At 53.8% G+C, this 21,153-nt stretch overlaps 1 long non-coding RNA gene across 3 annotated transcripts in view; it reads right to left on the reverse strand.

The window, feature by feature from the left end:
* Nucleotides 1–20,640, reverse strand: part of LOC122904297 — a 154,407-nt gene extending 133,767 nt beyond the window's left edge. For 2 of the 3 annotated variants that reach the window (XR_006384177.1, XR_006384175.1), the window contains exon 1: nt 20,319–20,640. This is a non-coding gene — a long non-coding RNA (uncharacterized LOC122904297). Of the gene's footprint in view, nt 1–19,942 lie in introns of all 3 variants that reach the window. The other variant, XR_006384176.1, reaches the window with a different exon arrangement.
* Between the last annotated feature and the right edge of the window lie 513 nt (nt 20,641–21,153).

Raw genomic sequence — 21,153 nt, forward strand, 5'->3', positions numbered from 1 at the left:
GCTCTCGGAGGGGCCCTACTCTGGCCCTGGCCGCAGGCCACTGACTGACTGAACAGAGAGGAGCCCTGCCCTGGGCCAGCCACTGCTGCTGCAGGGGGACAGCGGTGCCATCAGACAGCCGTCCCCAGAGCTGGCTGCAGGAGCGCCGTGCCCCGCTGAGCCGCTGCTCTGTGCCTCCCACACACACAGCCTGCGGCCCCAGGAAACGGAGGTTTGGGACCGCAAACATAAATGTACAGCAGGACTGACCAGCCCCTCTGTTTCTTCCTTCTTTCTTTTTCTCTCTCTTCTCCAGCAAAGCCGGCAATTGAGAACTCCACATCACAGATTCCTGTGGCTACAAGGGGCCTCTTGAGGTCATCAACACGGTTCTCCCACATCAAGACAAGCCCGTCCTGAAGCTGTCACAGGAGGCAGGCCGTAGTCCTCCGTGAAGGGATCTCAGGGGAGGCTGCCGGCCTGCCTGGCTGCTATGAGAGCGGCCTGCGCCTTTCTGAACCATAGCACCCGAGACATTTGATTTTCCAATTTTATGCCAATACCTATGTCCCACTCATGACTGTGAACTCTTAAGACCTCCCGGTATCCTCAGGACCTAGCATATTGGCTGGTTCAGAGGGGTTATCTAGTACACGTGGGTTACGTGTGGGTGGCTGGGTGAGTGAATGGGGGGTGGGCAGGTGTGTCAACAGGTGGGTAGGTCAGTGGGTAGGTCAGTGGGTAGATGGATTAAAGTTCAGGCAGAAAAGAGAAAGACAAAAGATGGTTGCAATAAGGGGCTTGTACCAAGCACATCCACCATCAACTGTCAGAATCTTCAAATTTGGGGGCCAAAAGGAACTTGAGGGATCCTCCAAGTGTCATTCCCCCCTTGTTTTGCATGAAAACAGAGACCTCCGATACAGGCTGCTGGGTCCAGGGTCACACGACTAAGAGTGAGCAAATCCACAGTAACACCTGCTGCCTTGGCCACATCGATCAGAAAGAAGAAACGGCTCTCCCACCAGCTGTCAGAACCAAAACGATGCTCACATCCCTGACTCGTACCCAGAGAGGCACCGCCTCTTACCTCCAACCCGCAAAGATTCAGCTACGTGCTCCTGAAAAAGTGATGGGATCCAGCGGAAGAGGGCGCAGGGCCGAAGTGATGCAGCTCTTCCACCTGGATACGGCCAGATTCAGGCGAGCGCCCAACAACTTTCCATCAGGAGCGTCCGCCCTCCCGCCTCTGGATCACACACCGCTGCAGGGGGAGGCGGGAGCAAGCGGAGCACCTGCGGCTTCCTCCACGACGTCTTCCTGCAGTAATTCCCACCACCCGAGAAAAAAGCAGCCAAAATCCAGAAACCAAAATGAAGCTGTCCCTCTCCAACTTGGGTATGGAGAAGAGAGACAAATCAATCCCCAGTTGTTTCCTGACTGCCTCCTACATGCTCAGTCCCGGGGCTGAGCACACACAAAGGACACGTGCAAGCCTAAATCCTGGACCAAGCCCACAATTCAGGTCAAGGACTGACTCCTGCCCCTTCATGCTCTCGTTCGGGCAGCAAATCAATACTGAGCACCAGTCACATGCCCTTCAGCTAGATTTTGGGGTTTGGGTCTGTTCTCTGCTGCGTATGCCAGAATGTTGACCTTGATTCAAGGAGTGACCCTGCCACCCCCCATGTCCATATGGTGCTTTTTCATCCTTAAAGTCCAGACACAGATACGGTCAGTCAGTCCTCACAACCAGTTCAGGGAAGACGCCTGAGTGTTGTCCTGCTCTCCCACAACACATTTAGGGAAACTGAGGTGCTGCAGGTTTAAGAGACTCATCCATGATCGCATAGTAGGACTGTGCTCAAGCCTTCACCTTTCATTTTCTCTCTGCTACAGTTCTTTGCCTCCTTGGGAGGGAAGTGGGCAGTGTGTGTTGGAAAAAGATCTCTGTAGGCAGGTGGCCAGAGTGGACGGGGATTCAGAGGACGTGGGCATGAGGAAGGTAAGGGGCAGGCATCTCCCGAAAGGATATGAAGCAGAGGGAGGCTGAGCACAGTTCCTGACATGAGCTCATTCTGAAGCAAGGCAAAGCCAAACAAAAGCCTTTTGTGCTGGCCAGGAGGAAGAGTATAGAGAAGTGATCAGGTCGGACCCAGACAAGCCCATATTCATGTCTGTCTGAGTGCCCTAACAGAGCCTCAACTTTCTCACCTGTATAATGGAAGTAACAGGGCTCATCCCATCCCTATCAAATTCACTGAGGTCAAGAGTCAGACATAAAGCATGTGCCCCATGTTTCCTCTTTTTACCCCTTGGAGACCGGCAGTGACGCCGGGTGTGTTTGTTGTAGTTGAGGTGAAATTCACAAAAAATAAAAGTAACCACTTTCATACACACAATTTAGCGGCATGTAGTACACCCATGATGCCGTGTGACCACCTCTTGTCCTTCGAGAAGATTTCCATCACCCCAAGATAACACCTCATCCCCATGAAGCAGGAGCACCCCATTGCCCCCCACCCCGAGCAACCATCAATCTGCTTCTGTCTCTATTCTGGATGTTTCCTAAAAATGGAATAATGCAATATGTGAACTGTCATGCCTGGCTTTTTTCAATTTTCTGAGGTTCGTCCATGTTGTAACATGTAATCAATACCTCCTTTACGGACGAGTGCAGTTGCTCGGTCACAGGGTAATTCTATAGCTAACTTCGTGAGGAGCTGCAGGCTGGTTTCCGCTGCGGCCGTCACCCTGCTACACCCCCACCAGCAGTGCTGGCTCCAACATCTCCACAGCCTGGCCAACGCCTGTGATTCTCTGCTCTTTTGAAAGTATGATTACAGCCATCCTAGCAGGTAGAAAGAGAGAGCTCATGGCTTTCATTTATACCTTTCCTTAATGACCAATGAAGTTAGGCATCTTTTCATTCACCAGCCATTTGCACATTTCTCTGGAGAAAGGTAAACTGAAGTCTTTTGCTCATTTCTGAATTGTGTTGTCTGTCTTTCTGTCGTCGAGTGCAAGGCTGGGTGGGGGCAAGGTGGTAGCAAACACTTCTGCTGTCTCCAGAGAACGATCTGGTGGTGATGGGCACCTCATACACAGGGGCCTGGAGCAGGGCAGCCCTGGGGGCAAGGCCCAGCCCCCCACTCAGAGAGGCCGCAAGCTCTAGAGCACACCCAGTCCCGGAATAAGCAACCCAGCAGAGCAAAGACACAGCTAACCTGAGCTGGGAAGTGGGACCTGTGAGGAAGTCGGAGGGGGTCCGAGAGAGGGCGACACTCATGACTTAACACCTTCCACTGGCCTGAAGTGGCTGAGCAGGCGATTTGGAGGACCAGTGACGGGCTGGCTCCCATCTCCACAGCACAGAAAGGGGAGGAAGGGTGCACGCAGGTGAGGTGAAGGAAGGGCTCCCAGCGTGGAGAGCACTGTGGGGCCCCTGAACCTGACCGAATCTGTCAAGGCCTGGCACAGAACACAGACCAGCCAGGGGGCCAGTGCACCCCCACCCACGCGGCAAGTGCCCCAGAAGAGAATCCCGCTTCTCTGCTGTCATTCCCCACTAAAACACCATCTGCACCAAAGAAATGGGACCGACCGCAGTCACACACGGCCCAGTGTAACCCTGGATGCCCCATGGCTTCCCAGTGCCAAAGGGCACACGCCAGGTCAAGCTTGGTGGGTGAATTTTCTGATCACCAAGCTTCAGAGGGAATCCTGGTTTGAAGGCCGGGTCCTGGGAGCAGATGTGAAGAGGAAGCCCTGCCTGAGTCTGAGGGGTAAAGCTCGCTCTCCAAGCTGGAGGAAAGCAGAGGCACTGTGGGGCCACCTGCATGGAAAGGCCAGCTGGACGGGGTGATACAAGCTGAGCCCAGAGGTCAGCAAGAAAGGGAGGAGATCTAAGAGTGACCCCATATTTGGAGGCAGTGGACCTGAGTTCAAGCCTAAAGCCACCACTTAGAACTTGCAGAATTCTGGAAAATTCCTTAACTACTCACAAGCCTTTCTTTCCTCATCCATCACAAGGGGAATCATTCAGTCTTCCCAGTAGGAGGGTGGTGGGACAACATGGGGGAAGGGTCAACTCCAGCTCCATGGAGCCCTCAGCCGGCAGAGGGCCCACCTGTGTGAGCCTGGCAGCTGCTCCCTGTTCAAATCCCTGCTCAGCCGCCTACTCGCTGAGGGATCTTGGGCACAGGACTTAACTGCGTCAAGTCTTTGTTCATCTTTAAAATCGGAGTGGTGGTAACAGTAGCTATCACGTCGGGCAACTGTAGGGTTACGTGAGTTAGCACACGTGAACCACTCAAGAGGCCCAGGAAGCACCCCCCATACTGAGCTAACTCTTGCGGTTAGAGAGCCTTCGGGAAAGCAAACTGTCCTCATGGATAGTAGACATCTGCAGTAAGGTGAATGCCGGCTCCAAAGCCTCACCCTGCAGGGTCACAGAATTTTTAAACAAGGGGATCTCTTGGCTCCTCTTGATGAAGTGAAGAGACAGCCCAGCGGCCCACCTACCTAGGGGCAGTCAGCCAGGTCTCCTCCAAAAACCAGTCCTGTCCCTGCCCCCAGCCCCATTCACCAACTGCCCACACAGCCGCGCCCATTCTTTATCCCTCACGAGACAAGCACCACCCAGAAACCTGTGGTGAGCTTCAGTTAAAACAGTTTATGGCCAGGAAAGCTGCTCCTTCTGTCTTTGCCTAAGATAAGCGTAATCACAGACCGGAAAGGAGCCAGGACATCACCTGCAACACTGACTCCTGGTCACAACAGAGACGTTCTTGCCGTCCCTGAGCACGGCAGAGCGGGACCAGCATGCCAGACACAGCCGGTGTTCAGCTCTAGTTCAGTGGCTACGTCTTCGGGCAAGTTCCTCAACCCGCCTGGACCTCAGTCTCCTCACCTCAGGGAATCCACAGGGGTTGTAGTGATGATAAGGCATAAGGCACCCCAGAGGGTGCCTGGTGCACAGTTTCTTCCCAGATTCCAGCCCCGCACTGCAGAGCCGCTGGAGCGATGGCTTGCTAGAACTCCAGCCCCGCAGAGTCTCTGAGAGGCCAGCAAGTTAAGTGCTGAGAGCCAGGACCAGCAGCCACAGGGCTCTGTTACATGGGTCAGAGAAGCCACGCTCAGGGGCACTCCTGGCTGCAGCTTTCCTGGTGAGAGCTCCCAGCACAGATGTGCCTGGATCTACTCAAATGACCCCAGCCAAGAAAGCAATGTCCAGGGACGCCTGGGTGGCTCAGTTGGTTGGACGACTGCTTTCGGCTCAGGTCATGATCCCGGAGTCCCGGGATCAAGTCCCGCATTGGGCTCCCAGCTCCATGGGGAGTCTGCTTCTCCCTCTGACCTTCTCCTTGCTCATGCTCTCTCTCACTGCCTCTCTCTCAAATAAAAAAAAAAAATTAAAAAAAAAAAATCTTTAAAAAAAAAAAAAAAAGAAAGAAAGCAATGTCCAGAACAAGGATCATGTCTGTCAGCAAAAGGGAAAAGTTTCCAAGAGTTGCTGGGCAGATGCTGGAAACAAAAGGAGAGGTCACCTACTTCTGGGGTTCCTGCCTGTTCAGCCTCCCTGTGCCACCGATGGTTCAGATCAGGTGGAGGAGAGATGGGTGTCCAGGGTTCAGCCTACACAACTCGGAGCATAATCCCCTGGGAGCGGTAATCTGTGGGACACTGAAGAAAAGTCTGTACCCCTATCTCTTCCCAGAACCCTCAGAGCACAGGCTCTGGGGTGAGACTGCTGGGGCTGGAATACCAGAGCAGCCACTTTTAGCTGTGTGACCTCAGATATTACACTCAACCTCTCTGATCCTGTTTTTCTTGCTTATAAAATAGGGCTAATGATAGCACTGCATCTCCTAGGATGACTTTAGGAATTAAGTTCTAGAACAGATGGCCAGGACTTAACCACTAGATGAATGTCAGCTATGACTATTAGCTACTAATCTAATTCTTACATCAGCCAGTCATTTAACTTCACTGATCCAACTAGTGCGGGCTTTGCAGATGTCCATCTGATAGCGATTTCCCAGCGAACGAAGACGGTTCAGAAAGAGGGAGGCTTTAGCATTCTCTGCCACATTCCTACAAACTCAACCATTTCTGCTCAGGATTTCACACCTGCCCCAGAGTTCCTTATCCCCAGTTTGCAGATGCAGGCACCAAAATTCAGTGGCCCAGGAAACAGAAAGCGAGTCAATTCTTTGCGAACAAACACAAGCTTCAAAAGCATCCCCTCCTGGTGCACATTTTCACCACCACCACCCCCATTTCACGCGCATCTGCTCCCAACCCCCCGCACCCCAATCCTCCTTTCCTGGGTGGAGCCTGCCTAACTAAGCACCCTGCCGACTGTTCTTCTGGCACTCACGTGCCTGGGTTGACCTAGGGCAAGGGTAGCCTGAGCACAGTGTGCCTGGGCCCGCCCCTGCGCCCCACCCCCTGCACCTGGCGGCTTACCCCTTGCATGCACAGCCTCTCCCCGGCATGCACAGTCTCTCCCCTGGCCTCATCAGAAAAACTGGCACCCACTCTGGCACCGCAGGCACACGCCGAGTCTCAGTCACGGGGACCACTGCGGCACCTGTAGGGCCGGCGCACAAACAATCCTGGAGAACACGGGCACGCGCGCCCTGCTTCTGTCTGCTTCCAGGAGCCTGAGGCCCAACATTCTCCTCACAGCCCTCCCTCCTGGAGGCTGGTCACTGCCTCCCAGAGGGGAGTCCTGGTTCCCTCTCCCATCCCAATGTCTCTGCAGGGGCTGCCCATGGTCCAGTTTTCCAGCACGCAAGCCTCCGCATCCCAGGACCCCAGGCCCTGCCATGCCCACTAAGGACCACACTGAGCTCCCCACCCCCCACAACCAGAGCTGCAGTTCTGAGACGTACATCGTGTCCACTTAGCTTTTAAAGGAAAAACAGTGGCCCATGGGTCTCCCTGCAGAGAGCTTCCCACACATGCTCAACATTATGCATGTCCTAGCTCATTAAAATCATCTCCACATGTGAATGTTAGCTTTATTTACTCCCATTCTGCAGCTAGGGACACTGAGGCTCAGAGAAGTATCTGGTCTCAGGTTACATGCTCGTCAGCAACAAAGCCATGATGCAAACTCCAGCCTCCTCACACTGAGACACATCACCTGAAACACTGTATTACACTGTTTTCCTGCTGTTTTACCCAATTTAGGGAGGGACAGGTATGCCATTCAAGTAGCTTCCTTGAGAACACAGCAGACATCCATATATACCCACTGATTATCAGAACGATAAACAGCAGCAGATCCCCCACTGGGGGAAAGTGGCCTGTGTGACCCCATCCCCTTTAATTCGGAAAAGTCTCAGCCAGCCTCTTGAGAGTCCATCCAGCACCGCACCTGGGCTGGCCCCACACTAAGGGCTTTGAAATACAAGGTGAGCCCAAACCTGGTCCTCCCACCAGAGAAGCTTCTAGGCCCACGGGAAAGACCGACCCATGCAGCAGAAGCATGCTGGAGCAGAGAGCAGATAAATGCCTGTGAGCGAGGGGGAGGGGCAACCAGCCCTGAGGGGGAGCCAGAGTCTAAAGTCAAGGTCAGTGGGGACTGGGAAAGAGAGAAAGCACCCTGTCAGAATGTCCATCCTCTCTCCCCGCTCGATGGTGCCGTGCTTCACCTCCAGTGACAGCAGCCCCACTGCCACACCCCCGCGTCCAGAGACCTCGGGGGACTCTTCCATCCAGGGAAGCAGGCCAGGAAGCCTGCCGTCCCCAGAGTTCCAATCGGAAGGTCTGGGAGTGTTGAACCAGAGGTCCCCCCAGGGGTGGGGGTGGATGGAGAAGCAGGTGCGGAGCCCCGAAGACGACAGGAACACTGGCACGTGCACAAGTCACCCGGCCAACAAGGCGAAGGCGGGCCAGCAGACACGGGGCCCAGCACGCCTGGAGACGACTGCGCGTGAGGACCGAGGCTGGGCTGTGCTTCCTGGAGTCCTACCATAGGACGCCGCCACACGTGACCCAGAAAAAGAAAGAAAAAAGGCAAATTCCAGAAAGATGAGGCAGCCACAAAATGAAGATTGAGAACGGCATGAATGATACGTGATGGAATTCCCTCCTGAGTCACTGGAAGGCACAGAAACCCAAATCCAGGCTGAGGGAGGCCACTCTTGCCACGTGAATCGGCGCCTTGTTCTCTGCCAGGGAGAAAGTTAAAACAGGAAGAAGCTGGGTGTGGAATGTGCGCCCTCCGATCCTGTTCCTCCCTTCCCTCAGCCGCGGCCCCTTCCCCATCCCAGCCCCACCACTGCTTCCCTCCTTGCCGCCACCACAGATCTCTGGCTGGGACCCCACATCCACCATCCCTAGAAGGGTAACCAAGAAAACAGGGTCCTTTAAAATGCCGAGGACTTTGTGGGAAAATATAAAGAGTCCCCATTTCTCTTTCTGCAGCCCAGTCTTACTGACCCAGATCTGGTCATCTGAGCCTCCGTGTAATAACCTAACTCCATCCACAATGCGCTCTGCATTGTCTGTAGGTTTTTTCCTGCTCACCAGCCCTGCCTGCCTCCCTGATGGTGACCAGGCCCATGTCCACCAGCAAAACAATGCAGTGCGGTGTAGCTTCCTCTCTCCATCACACCCACCCCGACAGAGCAGTTGATCTCTGGAGTCCCTTCAGGACAACAGGACTGTCAATGTAGCAGGCTAGTGTCAATACTGTCTGGTGGGAAGATCCAGCCTCCCATAGGGCCCCTGTGTCCATCTGGGACCAGAGGACTGGCGCCTCGCGTGATAGGTCATGATGTTTCTGGGGTAGGGAGCAGCAGCCTGGGAAACGAGGTCGGGAGTCGCAGGGAAGCTCAGAATCCCAGGTTCGGCCTTACGAGCCGGGAGCTTGAAACTGTTCTGAGCCTCTGTTTTCACACCAGTGGGGTGAAAGTCACACAGCATTTACCTCTTGGGATTGCTGGAAGCTTAATTTAAGTCTTGGAGCATAAAAGCCATTCAATAAAGGGTAATTAATATACAAGCACCATGTCACCAACGCCCATATACCCAGAGCCTCTTCGATCCTGCACCCAAGCCCTTGCCATTGCACAGAATGGACAGAAATAAGACTCATGGGCCATGGATGCATCATGAGAACACAGGCTTCTCCAGGCAGCCAAAGCTTCCCCTTACCTGCAGATGCCCTTCTCATCCCAACACCTGGGGACACAGGACATCAGGAGTGTCCCTAAGCCATGTCTTAACATTCATCACACCAAAGGGGGACAGCCTGCCCTGCCCAAGCCTAAATTTCCCCTTTACCTTTGCTGCTGTCGAAACATTATCTGTCCTCAGGAAAAGGCAAGAAGCCAGTGCTCTTTGAATCCAAAATGCAGGGTCAGCTGAGAACCCCAAACCAGTGGGAGGGGTTTCTTTCGGTGCTACCTGGAGAGTTCATGAAACCCCGGGAAGGGCTTCGTTCAGCCTGCGCAGCCAGCCAGCTTCTTCCTATCTTGCTCTGGCTCTCGAGGCTTTTTGCAAGAATGCCGATGACACGTGGTGGGTCCGCAAAGGCATCGCGGGAAAGGTGCTTGCCAGGCAAGGAAGAAGGACCAGGCTTATCCCAAGATCTGCCGTAAACTGACTGAGTGACTGTCAGCCAGTTCCCGACTGGCTCTGAACCCCCATGGGGTCACCTGGAAAGACCATGGTGCCCAATGCCGCCCATGCTTCATCCAGCACTTGGTAGGTGTTGTGTGCCATGCTGAAGGCTTCATGTAGCATCTCATTTAAACCAGAAGGCTGACTTAAGGCAGCTGAGATTACTATAACAATATGCCACAGTCAGGGGCTTCAACCACCTACCCTTACTTCTCAGGGTTCTGGAGGCTAAAGTGCCAGCAGATTCTGTCCTTGGTGACGGCTGGCTTCTTGGCTGGTGGGTAGCCACCTTCTCGCTGCTCATGGGCCTCCCCTTGGTGTGAAAGCATAAAAAGAGAAACAGAGATCTGTCTTCCTGTTTTCAAAGACACTGGTCCCATAGCAGGTGGGGAGGTGGGGGGCACCCTCATGACCTCCTGTGAGCTGGATCACCTCCCAAAGGCCCCACTCTGAATGCCATCCTTGAGGCTTAGGGCTTCAACATAAACATGTGGGGAAAACACAACATTTACCTCAACAGAAGAGCTATGGTGACCCCATTTTACAGATTTGAAAACAGAGGTCAAGGGAAGCTAAGTAACTTGCCCAAGGTCATCCATCCAACAAACAAAAGGGCCAAGACTAGCACCAGACCCCCTGAAGCTACTGCACTCTGTGACCCAGGAGACTTCGACCACGGTGTCGGGTAACTCGGCACTTCTACTCCTCACCTGCAGAACAGGGGTGACAGCAACAGCCTCCCAGTGCTGCTAGAGTGACTGAATAATGTGAAGCCATGAAAGCCACCCAACGGAAGCAAACACGTACTCAACGAACCCAGAGGGCCTGGACTTCTCAGCACGGGGCCCTGCACGTACTAGGTGTGTGACAAAGACGAATTGAATGGGAAGACCTTACAGGGCTGTTAGGAAGGGCCACCCCTCCAGACACTTAAAAATATGCACCCTGGACGTGTTCTCCTCTCCGAATGTGGCTCCCCCTGGCCCTCACCCCTGGGGCACCACGTGGCGGCCTGCACCCCATCCCCAGCAGAGACAGTGATGCCTGCAGGCGGGAGGGGTGGGCAGCCAACCACGAAGCAGGAGAGGGAGGGTAAGGTAACCCCTCAGGTCTCTCATGCCCCAGGGATAGCGGGGTGCCATCAAGTGCTGGGAGGTGGGGCTCCTAGTGCTGACTGCAGGAACACCCGGCACAGCCAGGGTGCGGGGTCACCCGAGTCCTAGCAGGGGGGGCTCCCAATGGAGCCTCGTGAGCACTGCCCTTCTCTATATTCTATATTTTCCCCAAAGACCTTTATTAGGTTTACCATCAGAGAAAAGGTTTAAGAAGAAAACGGGCTATCTCGCAGTATACACATTATTTTTCCCGTACTAAATCCTAATTTTCCATTTCTAATCATTCAAAAAAGGTGAGGGGGAAAAAAGCCTCAAACCTGTGTCTGATCCTCCCTCGCCCTCTTGTTTCTCTCAGCTTTTCCAGGGCACGGATAGTCCTTCGGACACTCTCTTCCCCGCACGGTCCACAAACGCCCCTGCCACAGCCTGGCCTCCTGCTCTCCTTTACTGCTTCTGAGACAAAGGCTTTGCTGGAAACCCCATTCCTGGCTGAGTCTGGCTCCTACGACGGTCACGGGGATACCCATGTCCCCCATGGTGGGGACCCACCTGCACGGACATAGTCTCAGCCAGCCCCCAGGGGCCAGCTTCGTGATACCCAGCCTGGCCCTGCCACCCCTGGCTTTCAGGGTACTCTCAGTGCCTTTTTCTCCACCACCCCCATCTCTGTTTCTCTCCACTGACCTCGCTTTGGCAGAGGGCAGCCGGGGCAGGGCCTCCTCTATGCCCTGACCCTGGTCCTGCCCTCCGTGCCAATCTCATCTCCTTCCAGAATTCACCTCATTCAACAAGTAATGAGCTGATGCTGGTACCATGCACTGCTGACCGGACACAGAGATGCAGAGCAGGGGCGAGCATCACTCAAAGAGCTCTCCAGCTCGTAGAGACACACCTCCCAGCCCCCAGCAAGTGGAGGACCCCAGCTGGACAGCAGCAGGGCTTCCCCTGATGAGGCAGAAAGCATGCATTCCTGTGCATCAAGGCCCTGGGGACACCGGCAAGTGCACTGGGAGGTATGTGCAAAGAAGTGTCCCCCAGCACTGTTTACAGTAGCAAAAACCTGTTAACGACCCAAAATCCACCAGGAGGAGCAAACAGCAGCAGCAGCAGTGGCGGCAGCATCCAAACAGAACGGAGTGAACAGAGCAGAGTGCCATGACCATGTGCCGACACAAGGCCACCCCCACAGGGGTCTGCAAACAGGAGAATGGGTGCCAGAAAAGGTCTCCAGATGGATCTGTAAGAAAAGGGCGAGCCACGGACCACAGCCTGACTTCAGAAGAGGGGTACTTCTGGGAAGGGAAGGAACTGGAAGGAGAGAAGAGAGCCCACAGGCTTCCACTGGATCTCTAAATTGTTCTTATTTCTTCAGAAGCAATGATCCAAATCACACAGGCCCCCTCACTTAACCCCAGTTCGTCCTGGGGCAGGAAAGGGGGAGTCTGTTAAATGACCCTCTGCAGCTTCTTGCTTTGTGTCTCAGATCTGGACGGCATGCAAAGGACAACACCCCACAATGAGCAGATTCTAGAGCCTGGCAAGTCAGTCTGAATGATGCGGGAAGCAGCAGACAGCAGAGCCGGCAGCACTCAGTGTGCCCAGCATCCTGGCACGGCTTCTGAGGGACGCAGGGCCATCCACGTCCCGGACACACTTCTCGGGCTGCCTGGTCTTAAGCTTGAGGAATGTGCTTGAACCCACCACCTACTCCGCCTCTAGACTCCGCTGTCAAGAGATCAGGCTCAGCCAGCACACAGTCCAACAACAGCCACATGGGCCGGCTCTCAGGTACTTTAGGGAACTCATTTGGTCCTTTCAACAAGCAGATGAGGGACAAGAGCCGCAGACCACCACAGCATTGAAGCACTAGGAGTCAGAGCCTCAGAATAGTCCCAGGAACCACCTGAGATGACTCAACAAGTGGAAACAGGACAGTCACAAATGGGACCCAACTGGCAAATCTGACTTAAGTTCAGGTTCAGAGGTTGGGACTCATAACCGGCCAGGCTTTACATCTCAGGTCTTGTATTTTTCACAAGAACCAGCTACAGGTAGGAGGAAACTAAGGTCCACAAAGACCAAGTATCCCACCCAAGGTCACAAAGCCAGGAAGCCCCAAGACATACATGGTCCTTGACCTTCTAACGTTTCCTGGACAACCTCTTTAGAGCATTTCTCCATCGGGAATATATTTTTTATGATGAGCATCTTCACGTTCTCTGAAAATGCAGCACAGTTTCCAGGGCTCCTGGGTGAGTGGAAAGCTGGGAGCTTGTTCTGGTTGATGTTTATTTGTTTACGGAGCCTGCTAAACCCTGTCCCTACTTCTGAGGGACTCAGAAAGCTCACCAGAGCAGCTGCTCTGGTTGAAGCCAGATAAGCCTCCATGGGGGAGGGAAGGGTCAGGACAGTTCCTAGTAATCAGGTAGAGCTGACCCCCTCTCCCCAGAAGCCCCACCCTGTGGGGAGTCATAGATGGCGGCAGATAGAGCAGACACACAGATGATAGGGAAAGACCCCCACCCCGAGCCCCTGTCTTGCAAAACCAGGCAATTTGAGCAGACAAAGGAAGGGGACAAAGCCTCCCCAGCCCCCACCTACCAGAGGAAATAACCCACTTCCCAGAGATCAGCCAGAGCAAACTGGAGCAGATGCCATGCAGCTCCTGGCAGGTCTGCACCCGCCACCCTGAGTCCCGGGGCCCGCAGACACAGATGGAGCTGGGCACAGACCAGCCCCAGCCACTGTGGCCCTTCAATGACAGCAATTTCCCGGTCCCGTTCTGGGCTCCGAAGTCTTTCCCCTGAAGTTTCCATTAGCCCGAAACGGAGAATGCATCTGGAAACTGTATCAGGCAACAGGGACCCACCCCCTTCATCCGCTTAGTCCTGGCTGAATGCACCTCTTGGGTCCTGAAGTCAGAATCATGGCAAAAGCTAGCTTGCTCGCTCTTTCTTCCTTTCTTCCTTCCTTCCTTTCTTTCTTTTTTAAAGGCACCTGAGTCAGGGCGCTTGGGTGGCTCAGGTGGTTAAGCATCTGCTTTTGGCTCAGGTCATGATCTTGGGGTCCTGAGATCGAGTCCACATGCGGCTCCTTCCTCGGCGGGAAGCCTGCTTCTCTCTCTGCCTCTGCCTGCCTCTCCCACTGCTTGTGCTTTCTCCGTCTGTCAAACCCATAAATAAAATCCTTAAAAAATAAATAAATAAAGTCATCTGGGTCTTTCAAATTTCTCACACAGGCCCTTAGTCCCTCTCCCCATCTTTATAGCTAAGAATTATCCCCTCAACTTTTTCAAATATGCTCTCCTTCTCCCATGATGGCCTGCCTTGCCCACCCTGGTGGCTCCAATGCCCTTCTCAGGTTAACCAGGCATCACGGGGAAGAGACTCAAAGTCAAGCACCCTGGCCCAGAATCCCCGTGGCCAAGGCCACAGTCGTGCCCCATCACGTGAGAGCTGTTTTATGGAGCTGCTACAATCCTTTGATTGCCTCTAAACTTGCTCAAGGATGACAGGGGGTTGGGGAAAGTGTGGGAGGTCAAGCAGAGACCCTCTGGAATCCGCTCCCTTCATTAACTTTGGAATTCCTCAGGCCAGTGTTTTCTCAAGCCTTCTTACCCCCAACACTCACCAGGGAGATGGAGCTGAAATCCTCACATCCACAGGCTCCAGCTTAAAAAGCCAGGACCCAGTTTCCTGGGATAAAGGACAGGTGAGGCCAGCAGCCACCAGGCTCCCACAGGGAGGAACTAACATTTAGAGAGGAATCACTAGCTGACCACACTGAGTTAATAACTAGAGACTCAGCAGTGCCATGGTTCCCACTTTGCAGATAAAGAAAGTGAGGTTCAGAGAAGTTTAGGAACCAGAGCTAGATCACACAGCTATGGAACAGCAAAGCTTCAAAACCTGGTTGTGTTTTGCTCTAAAGACCACATTCTTCCAGTAATTGCAGATATCACCCTAAGAGCACAAGGATCTCATCTGACACTCCCTCCTCATCCTGGAGCCCCCACTGCGAGGTAGGCTACTCAATAGCTGGTGCTTGGAGCTCAGGCAGGCCACTTGAATTAGCATTAAGGCTTGTGCCTAACTGGAGATTACGCACAAGGAACTGGAGATTGCAAAGGACACCAAAAAAGGATCTAAGCTGACCTCCCTGCAGCACTGCTGAGATGACCCCTTGCTAACACGGTCCCACTGACAAAATGCATGCACCTTTAGGATCCATTAGGGATCAACATCAAAGGTGGAGACATAGCAAGGCCTCAATAAATGTTTGCCAAATACATGGTAAAAGAACTAGCCATGTCAAGGTCTTCTGCATTTTCCATACAACCCCAACAAAATCACCGTCCCTACACTGTCTAACAAGCTTCCTATAAAGCCACCTCCTGGGGCTCAGATCTTGATCTCGACTCGACGTTGTAAGCCCAACACATTGGGTGTAGAGATTACTTAAAAATAAAATCTAAAAAAAAGAGAGAGAGAGAGAGACTACATTTGTAACAAATTTTTCTCAATGTTTATAATCCAGAAATTGTTCTTTTTCAACAGCAGACAGGTTTCCCTCATTTAGACCGAAGTGCAAACTACGGCCTACGGTCGGTTCTTATAAATAAAGTTTTATTGGAAAACAGCCATGCCCGTTTATTTACCTACTGGCTACGCCTGCTTTCCAGACACAGAGGCAGAACTGACTAATGGTGACAGAACTCTGTGTCCTAAAAAACCAAAAACATTTACTACCCAGCCCTTCACAGAAAAGTCTGCCAACCCTTGACATACGCAGACAAATATAACCTACCCAGTGTGTTGGGCTAACTAGAAAGAGCAGAATTTCATGCTAAATTTTAGTAACTCACTCATCCTCAGTGCTCTTTATTTCTGTATGCCTACAAGTTCTGATCTTCTAATTCCATTTCAACACTTTATTTAAACATAGCTGGCATTCCCTGAGTGCTTATTACATGTCAGGCCCCGAATTAAGCCCTTCAATATGTTCTCTTATGTAATTCTCACAAGGAACCCATGGGCTAGGTAACATTATCCCCTATTTACCAAGGAGAAATGAGTGAAAAAGAATGAGTGAATGAGTCACCACCACTTGACTTCATAGGTGGAATATTTGCTATTTCAGAATTCGACCTCAGACGGTGATCGAGGAGGTGACTGGAAAACTGTGGGTGCTCAATAAATACAATACGCTGCCTGTGCCACGATCAGGGGCCACCGTCAATTCGAGCAGAATTTCAGGTTCACAAAGTGTTATCGTTCTGCGATTCTGTTTTCCCCCCCAGCTGCGGAACGAACTGTGTAGTCTCTTCACCGTGCATCCTCTGTATTTCAGGAGGATCGCGGTGAACGAGGGCGCAGACGTGTTCTGACACGAAGCAGGGTGCAGACCCGTTGCGTCCGGGGCAGAGAGACACGTTCTCTGGGAACGTGGCCAGAGCCGTGCAGCCGAAGGAGCACAAACAGCAGAGGGGACTGCCTCCAACTCGGCCCTCTTCAGGAGGGCTGTGTTTACTTGCTGGGGTCACCTCAATATCTTTGCAAAATTGGCTTTTTTTCTTTTCTTTTTTTTTTTTTAATATTTCATTTATCTATTTGACAGAGAGAGAGAAAAATCACAAGTAGGCAGAGAGGCAGGCAGAGGGCGGGTGGGGGAAGCAGGCTCCCCGATGAGCAGAGAGCCCCATGCGGGGCTCGATCCCAGGACCCTGAGATCACAACCCGAGCTGAAGGCAGAGGCCTAACCCACTGAGCCACCCAGGCGCCCCCTTTTCTTCTTTTTTTTATCTCAAATATCTAAGTCCTAAGCTGCGACAGCTGCACAAACAACTGGTCTCCTGTGTTGTGATCTTTTCCTAATTCAAGAGAAGGTAAATATAAAACAATTTTTTTTTTTTTTAAGTCAGCCTGCCCCTCGATCACCTACAGGCACCTTGCACGCCTCCCCGCACACTGAGAACCAATGTTCTAGCAGGCGAAGGCAGGCTGAAAGCTAACAGACTGGAGAGCAGGTACCAGCTTCTCCGCTCTCTCCAGAACTAAGTGCTAAGTTGGGAAGATCTCTGGATCTCTCTGAGCCTCAGTTACTTCATATAGAAAAGGGGCACCACGCCCAACTCGCTGGATTGGAAGGTTAAGCAGGCACATTTCCAGACATTAATAAGCACCAGCCACGATGCCGTCCCACGGCTGTTCATTGAGAAGCCTGGGCTCCAGACCCCGCCTGGAGAGTGAGTGGCAGCCCTTCCCTCAGCCTAGCCCATGTAGACTCCAGGGGACCTGGGCTCCCCTGTTGGGAGGTCTAGGGCAATAAGCCATCTCTAGAAACGCTGGCTTGGGGTGTCTGTGTCGATGGGATGGCAGCACTGCTCCCCGAGCCCCAGGATGACTGTATGTACTCTCCACCACCACGGGTTCCCGTGACAATAAACAAACAGAGGGTCAGGCCTGCGCTAGCAGAGTCTGGGGTAACAGAGCTCAACGAGACACAGACTCCTCCAAGCAGATAAAGATGGACTTGTGAGATAAGATGAGGCCAAGCTCATGTGCTCGACGCAGAAGTGCAAGCTGCCCATGTGGCCGCAAAGGGGGCCGTGGAGAGGCTGCCACAGACGCAGGAAATAGCACCAGTGGCACCAGCAGTGGAACCAGCACCAGGACCAGGACCAGCAGGACCAGCAGCACTGTCCACCATCTAACTGATAAGTCCAAGGAACCCTGGGTCTAGTCTGCCCAGCAACAACAGTTTGCACCTGCCGTCCCAGACCAAGTGTTAGCACGCGGTTTTCACTCTCAAGTGTCCAGACTTAGAAAGCAGGCGGTTTCCCTACCAGTCAGGGATATGAAGGCCCAGAGTAGAGAGCTAACCTGCCCAAGATCACACCGTCGTCATCAGGGACCAAGAAGGAAGCAGAAATGGGTCCCTCAGCTCCAGGCAGGGAGGCCTCGTGGCTTTGGCTTCCAAGAGAACTGTTCAAATCCTGCCTTGTGCTCGGGGGGACCTGCTCTGCCTTTCTGTGCTCCAGCTACATCAAGAGGAAACCATCAGACTAACCGTGCTTACCCCACAGGTGTGTTCTGGCCTTAGAAAGGAATAGTGTCGGCCACATGTGTGGCTTAAGAAATGGTGGTCATTTCTCTGTTACTGTCCTTAGGGTACAAGCCTGCAGGTGTGGGGCAGGGACCCAGAAAGGAGGGACCCAGCAGAGTATTATTCCTGACCAGGACCATTCTGTGTCTTCTGAAGAGAGCCCACCCTTATCCTCCCGAGAGGAGCAGAAGATAACCCAGACCACCACAATGGGTTTGTTCTGGGGAGCAACCGATAAAGAGAAGCGGGGTTCTGGGTCATGTGATAAGTGGGGACACAGCTGCCACAGCGGGAGGGACAGGGAAAAGAGCAAGGGGGTCAAGAGGCCTGGGGCAGTGCTGTGCCTCCGTGTTCCCCACTCACTCTTCCAGCGGAGGCCCTTGGGTCCCCAGGACTGGCCTGATCACCCCTGCAAGCCCAGCCAAGCCTCCCCATCCTCAGACTGCTCCCAGACCTTCACCAGCCCCCTCAGAGGAGTCCTCCTCATCGTGTTTGGCCATGGTACGGCGGGCAGCACACCCATCACAGGGGCTGCAAATCCCCACCTATCCAGGGGCACAGGCTCCTCACAGGCCGTAGGCTTCCAGGGGCTGGACCGCAATTCCAGCCCCCCTTCATCCTGCCTCCTCACGCAGGAGTGAGTTCTTCCTGAAAGTCTGTCTCTCCTGGAGGATAAAGAGGGTACCCAGTGCTGAGAAGCCCAGGAGCATTCCTCAGCAGGCAGTGCTACACACACATGCGCGCGCGCGCGCGCGCACACACACACACACACACACACATGCACACACACACGTCATTCTAAAGACCTCAAAGGAATAGCCTTCACTCTTCTGCTGAACTGGCGTGATTCAGCACAAAGCATCAGGCAGCTCCTGGCATCCTGCTCAGTGCTCTCTTGGAGAAGGAACGTCGGGTGAGCTCCGCAGCCCCACCAAACCTCCCAGCTCTCAGCTGTGCAGTGTGCACACCACTGCCCCTCAGCAGGACCGCTGGCTGATGAAGTTATACAGATGCTCAAAAAGAGAGTGCTTCCCTTCTGTCTGACCTCTTCAGGAACACCGAAATAAAACCACTGAGAGTCACCCTGCGATCTGATCAAGCGAGATACAATAAATAACATGCCTCCAGGGCAAGACAAACCCATTTCCTGACCTCAGAGAGGCAGCTTTCCAGGGTCGGGGAGAAAGACACGCAATCAGACCACCTGTGTCTGAACACCACATCACATCTAGGCGCTCTGATTTAAACCTGTGGGGAGAGACTAGAGGGACAGTATTACCGCCAGGAGATTGGGGAAAGCCTCGCTGCAAAGTGCCACTGGGCAAGAGTGGAACTGCAAACTCAGGCAGGATCAAACCCCAGGCCCCACTTCACTGTGGTCTCGGCAGCCACCTGCCAGGGGGTCCCAGGTGACCTGTACCGGGACGTGGGTAGTTTGAGCTGCCATTGTCCTATGGGGAGCCCAGTGCTAAGGCAACATCTCTCTGTCACCGATGTCATAGCTGCCAAGTTGGGACAGGGGGTGGTGGGGTGGGGAGCCAGTCCTTCTGCTTGCCAGCTGCAGAACTGCCACGGGCCCTTGTGGCCAAGTTCAAGTCTGGCTGCTCCTTCCCTCACGCGGACACAAGGCTCCTCTCCCTTGCCTGCTATTGCCTTGTCACTCGGCCCTCGCAAGGGCTCCAGGGCCTGTGATCTGTGATCGACCGTCCACGCCAACCAGCCACACCCAGTGTGAAGGCCAGCACGGCCCACCTGACTCGTTCGCGGCCCACACAACACCCACCCACTCCAGAAGCCTTTCCCCGAGCCACAGTGACGCTGCCACGTGCGAGGGTCTGCTGTGTGCCAAACACAAGCATCTATTCTGTGACCCTTGATACCAGCCCTGCAAAGAATGATGACACATCACCTCTACTGAAGAGAGAAAGGGAGAGGCATGCAGCAGTCACCTGGCCGGAGTCGCACGGCAGGTACGGGGCAGAGCACCCAACCCAGGCCTTCTGGCTCCACGGGCAGCCTGACGACCCTCAACAGTGTGTTTCTCGCTCTAAGCACAGAGCCACGCACACTTTCCCTATTTATTCTCAGTGTCTTCATTCACTCACCATCACGCCTTCATGCCCTTTCTGCAGCAGGAGACACTAGACTCTGTCTTCCAGACCCCCGCCTTCAAGGCCCGTGTGGTCTGGTGCCCGGAGACCGGCCCAGGAGCCCGGCCGTCAGGGAATGCTGACCGGCACGACAACGCACATCGGCACGGGGAGCCGGGGGGCTGCTGGAAAGCTCCTTTCAGTTTCCTGCTGTCTCCCCACGTACCCAGCATCCAGCAGACACCCGGAGGGAGGTCAGTAACTGCCATGTCCCCCTGAGAACCGGCTCCGTCACTGTGACTTCTCTCGCCCCAGCCAGGCCAGAGTCCCTGAAAGCCCAGGGGGGCACCTGACAGAACGCGCAGGAGCACGAGGAGGAGGTGGGCCTTACGTTTCACAGGCATCCTCAGTGAGGCTGGCCGCGACCCAAGCCAACGCCCATGCAGACACAGGGCAGAGATCCCAGGCATCACAGGAAGCCGCGGTCCTCTGTCCCCCACAGGTGTCCAGGTGCAGGGATCTGCCAGGCACTCAGCCATGGTCTTCCTGAAAACTGCCGTTAACATCCAAACGTGTGCCCGGTGCGTGTGATTCCAGACCATGCTTCCTCCGCCGTCATTCTCGGGCAGCTGAATGTCACTGTAAATCCATAAGGCTCAGGAAATCCCTGAACGCAGCTTCAAGCAACTGACAAGGCACAGCCATCGTAAGGGGCAACTTTTTCATTCCTTTCTGGTCCAAAGATCAGGCCTGGGGATGGAAGAAGAAAATCAGTCTGTTACAATCACGGACCCAGAGCAGCGTCATGTTATTCTTCCTTCCTTCTATTCGATCCTGACCTACTTAGAAGGGAACTCACTAAAAATAATGTCCTGCGGCTCTGATACCCAAACAGAGGTGTGGCAGGAAATCGGGGAGCCTTCAGGGGAGAGTCACTTTGCACAAGCACCGAAGACCTCTCAGATCCGGAACTTTCTACAGCTTGGGGCTCCCCAGAACTACCCTGAGAGGTCTGTTATAAAGACGAGGAGAAAAGGTTCAGGAAGGGGTACGTGGCTAGCTTAGGGAGTCAGCCTGACACGCAGCCCGAGCTCCTCCGCAGGCCTGAGAGGTCCTGGCAGTGAGCTGAGGGGGTTTGGGGTCAGCTGGTAGGAAGTAGTTCTTCGTTTTGTTTCTTTTTAAAGACAACCACAAAGCTCTGGCATCTCTCCAGGCCTTGTCCTGCA

Source organism: Neovison vison, chromosome 4 (genome assembly GCF_020171115.1).
Source record: "Neovison vison isolate M4711 chromosome 4, ASM_NN_V1, whole genome shotgun sequence".
Classification (NCBI taxonomy): Eukaryota; Metazoa; Chordata; class Mammalia; order Carnivora; family Mustelidae; genus Neogale; species Neogale vison.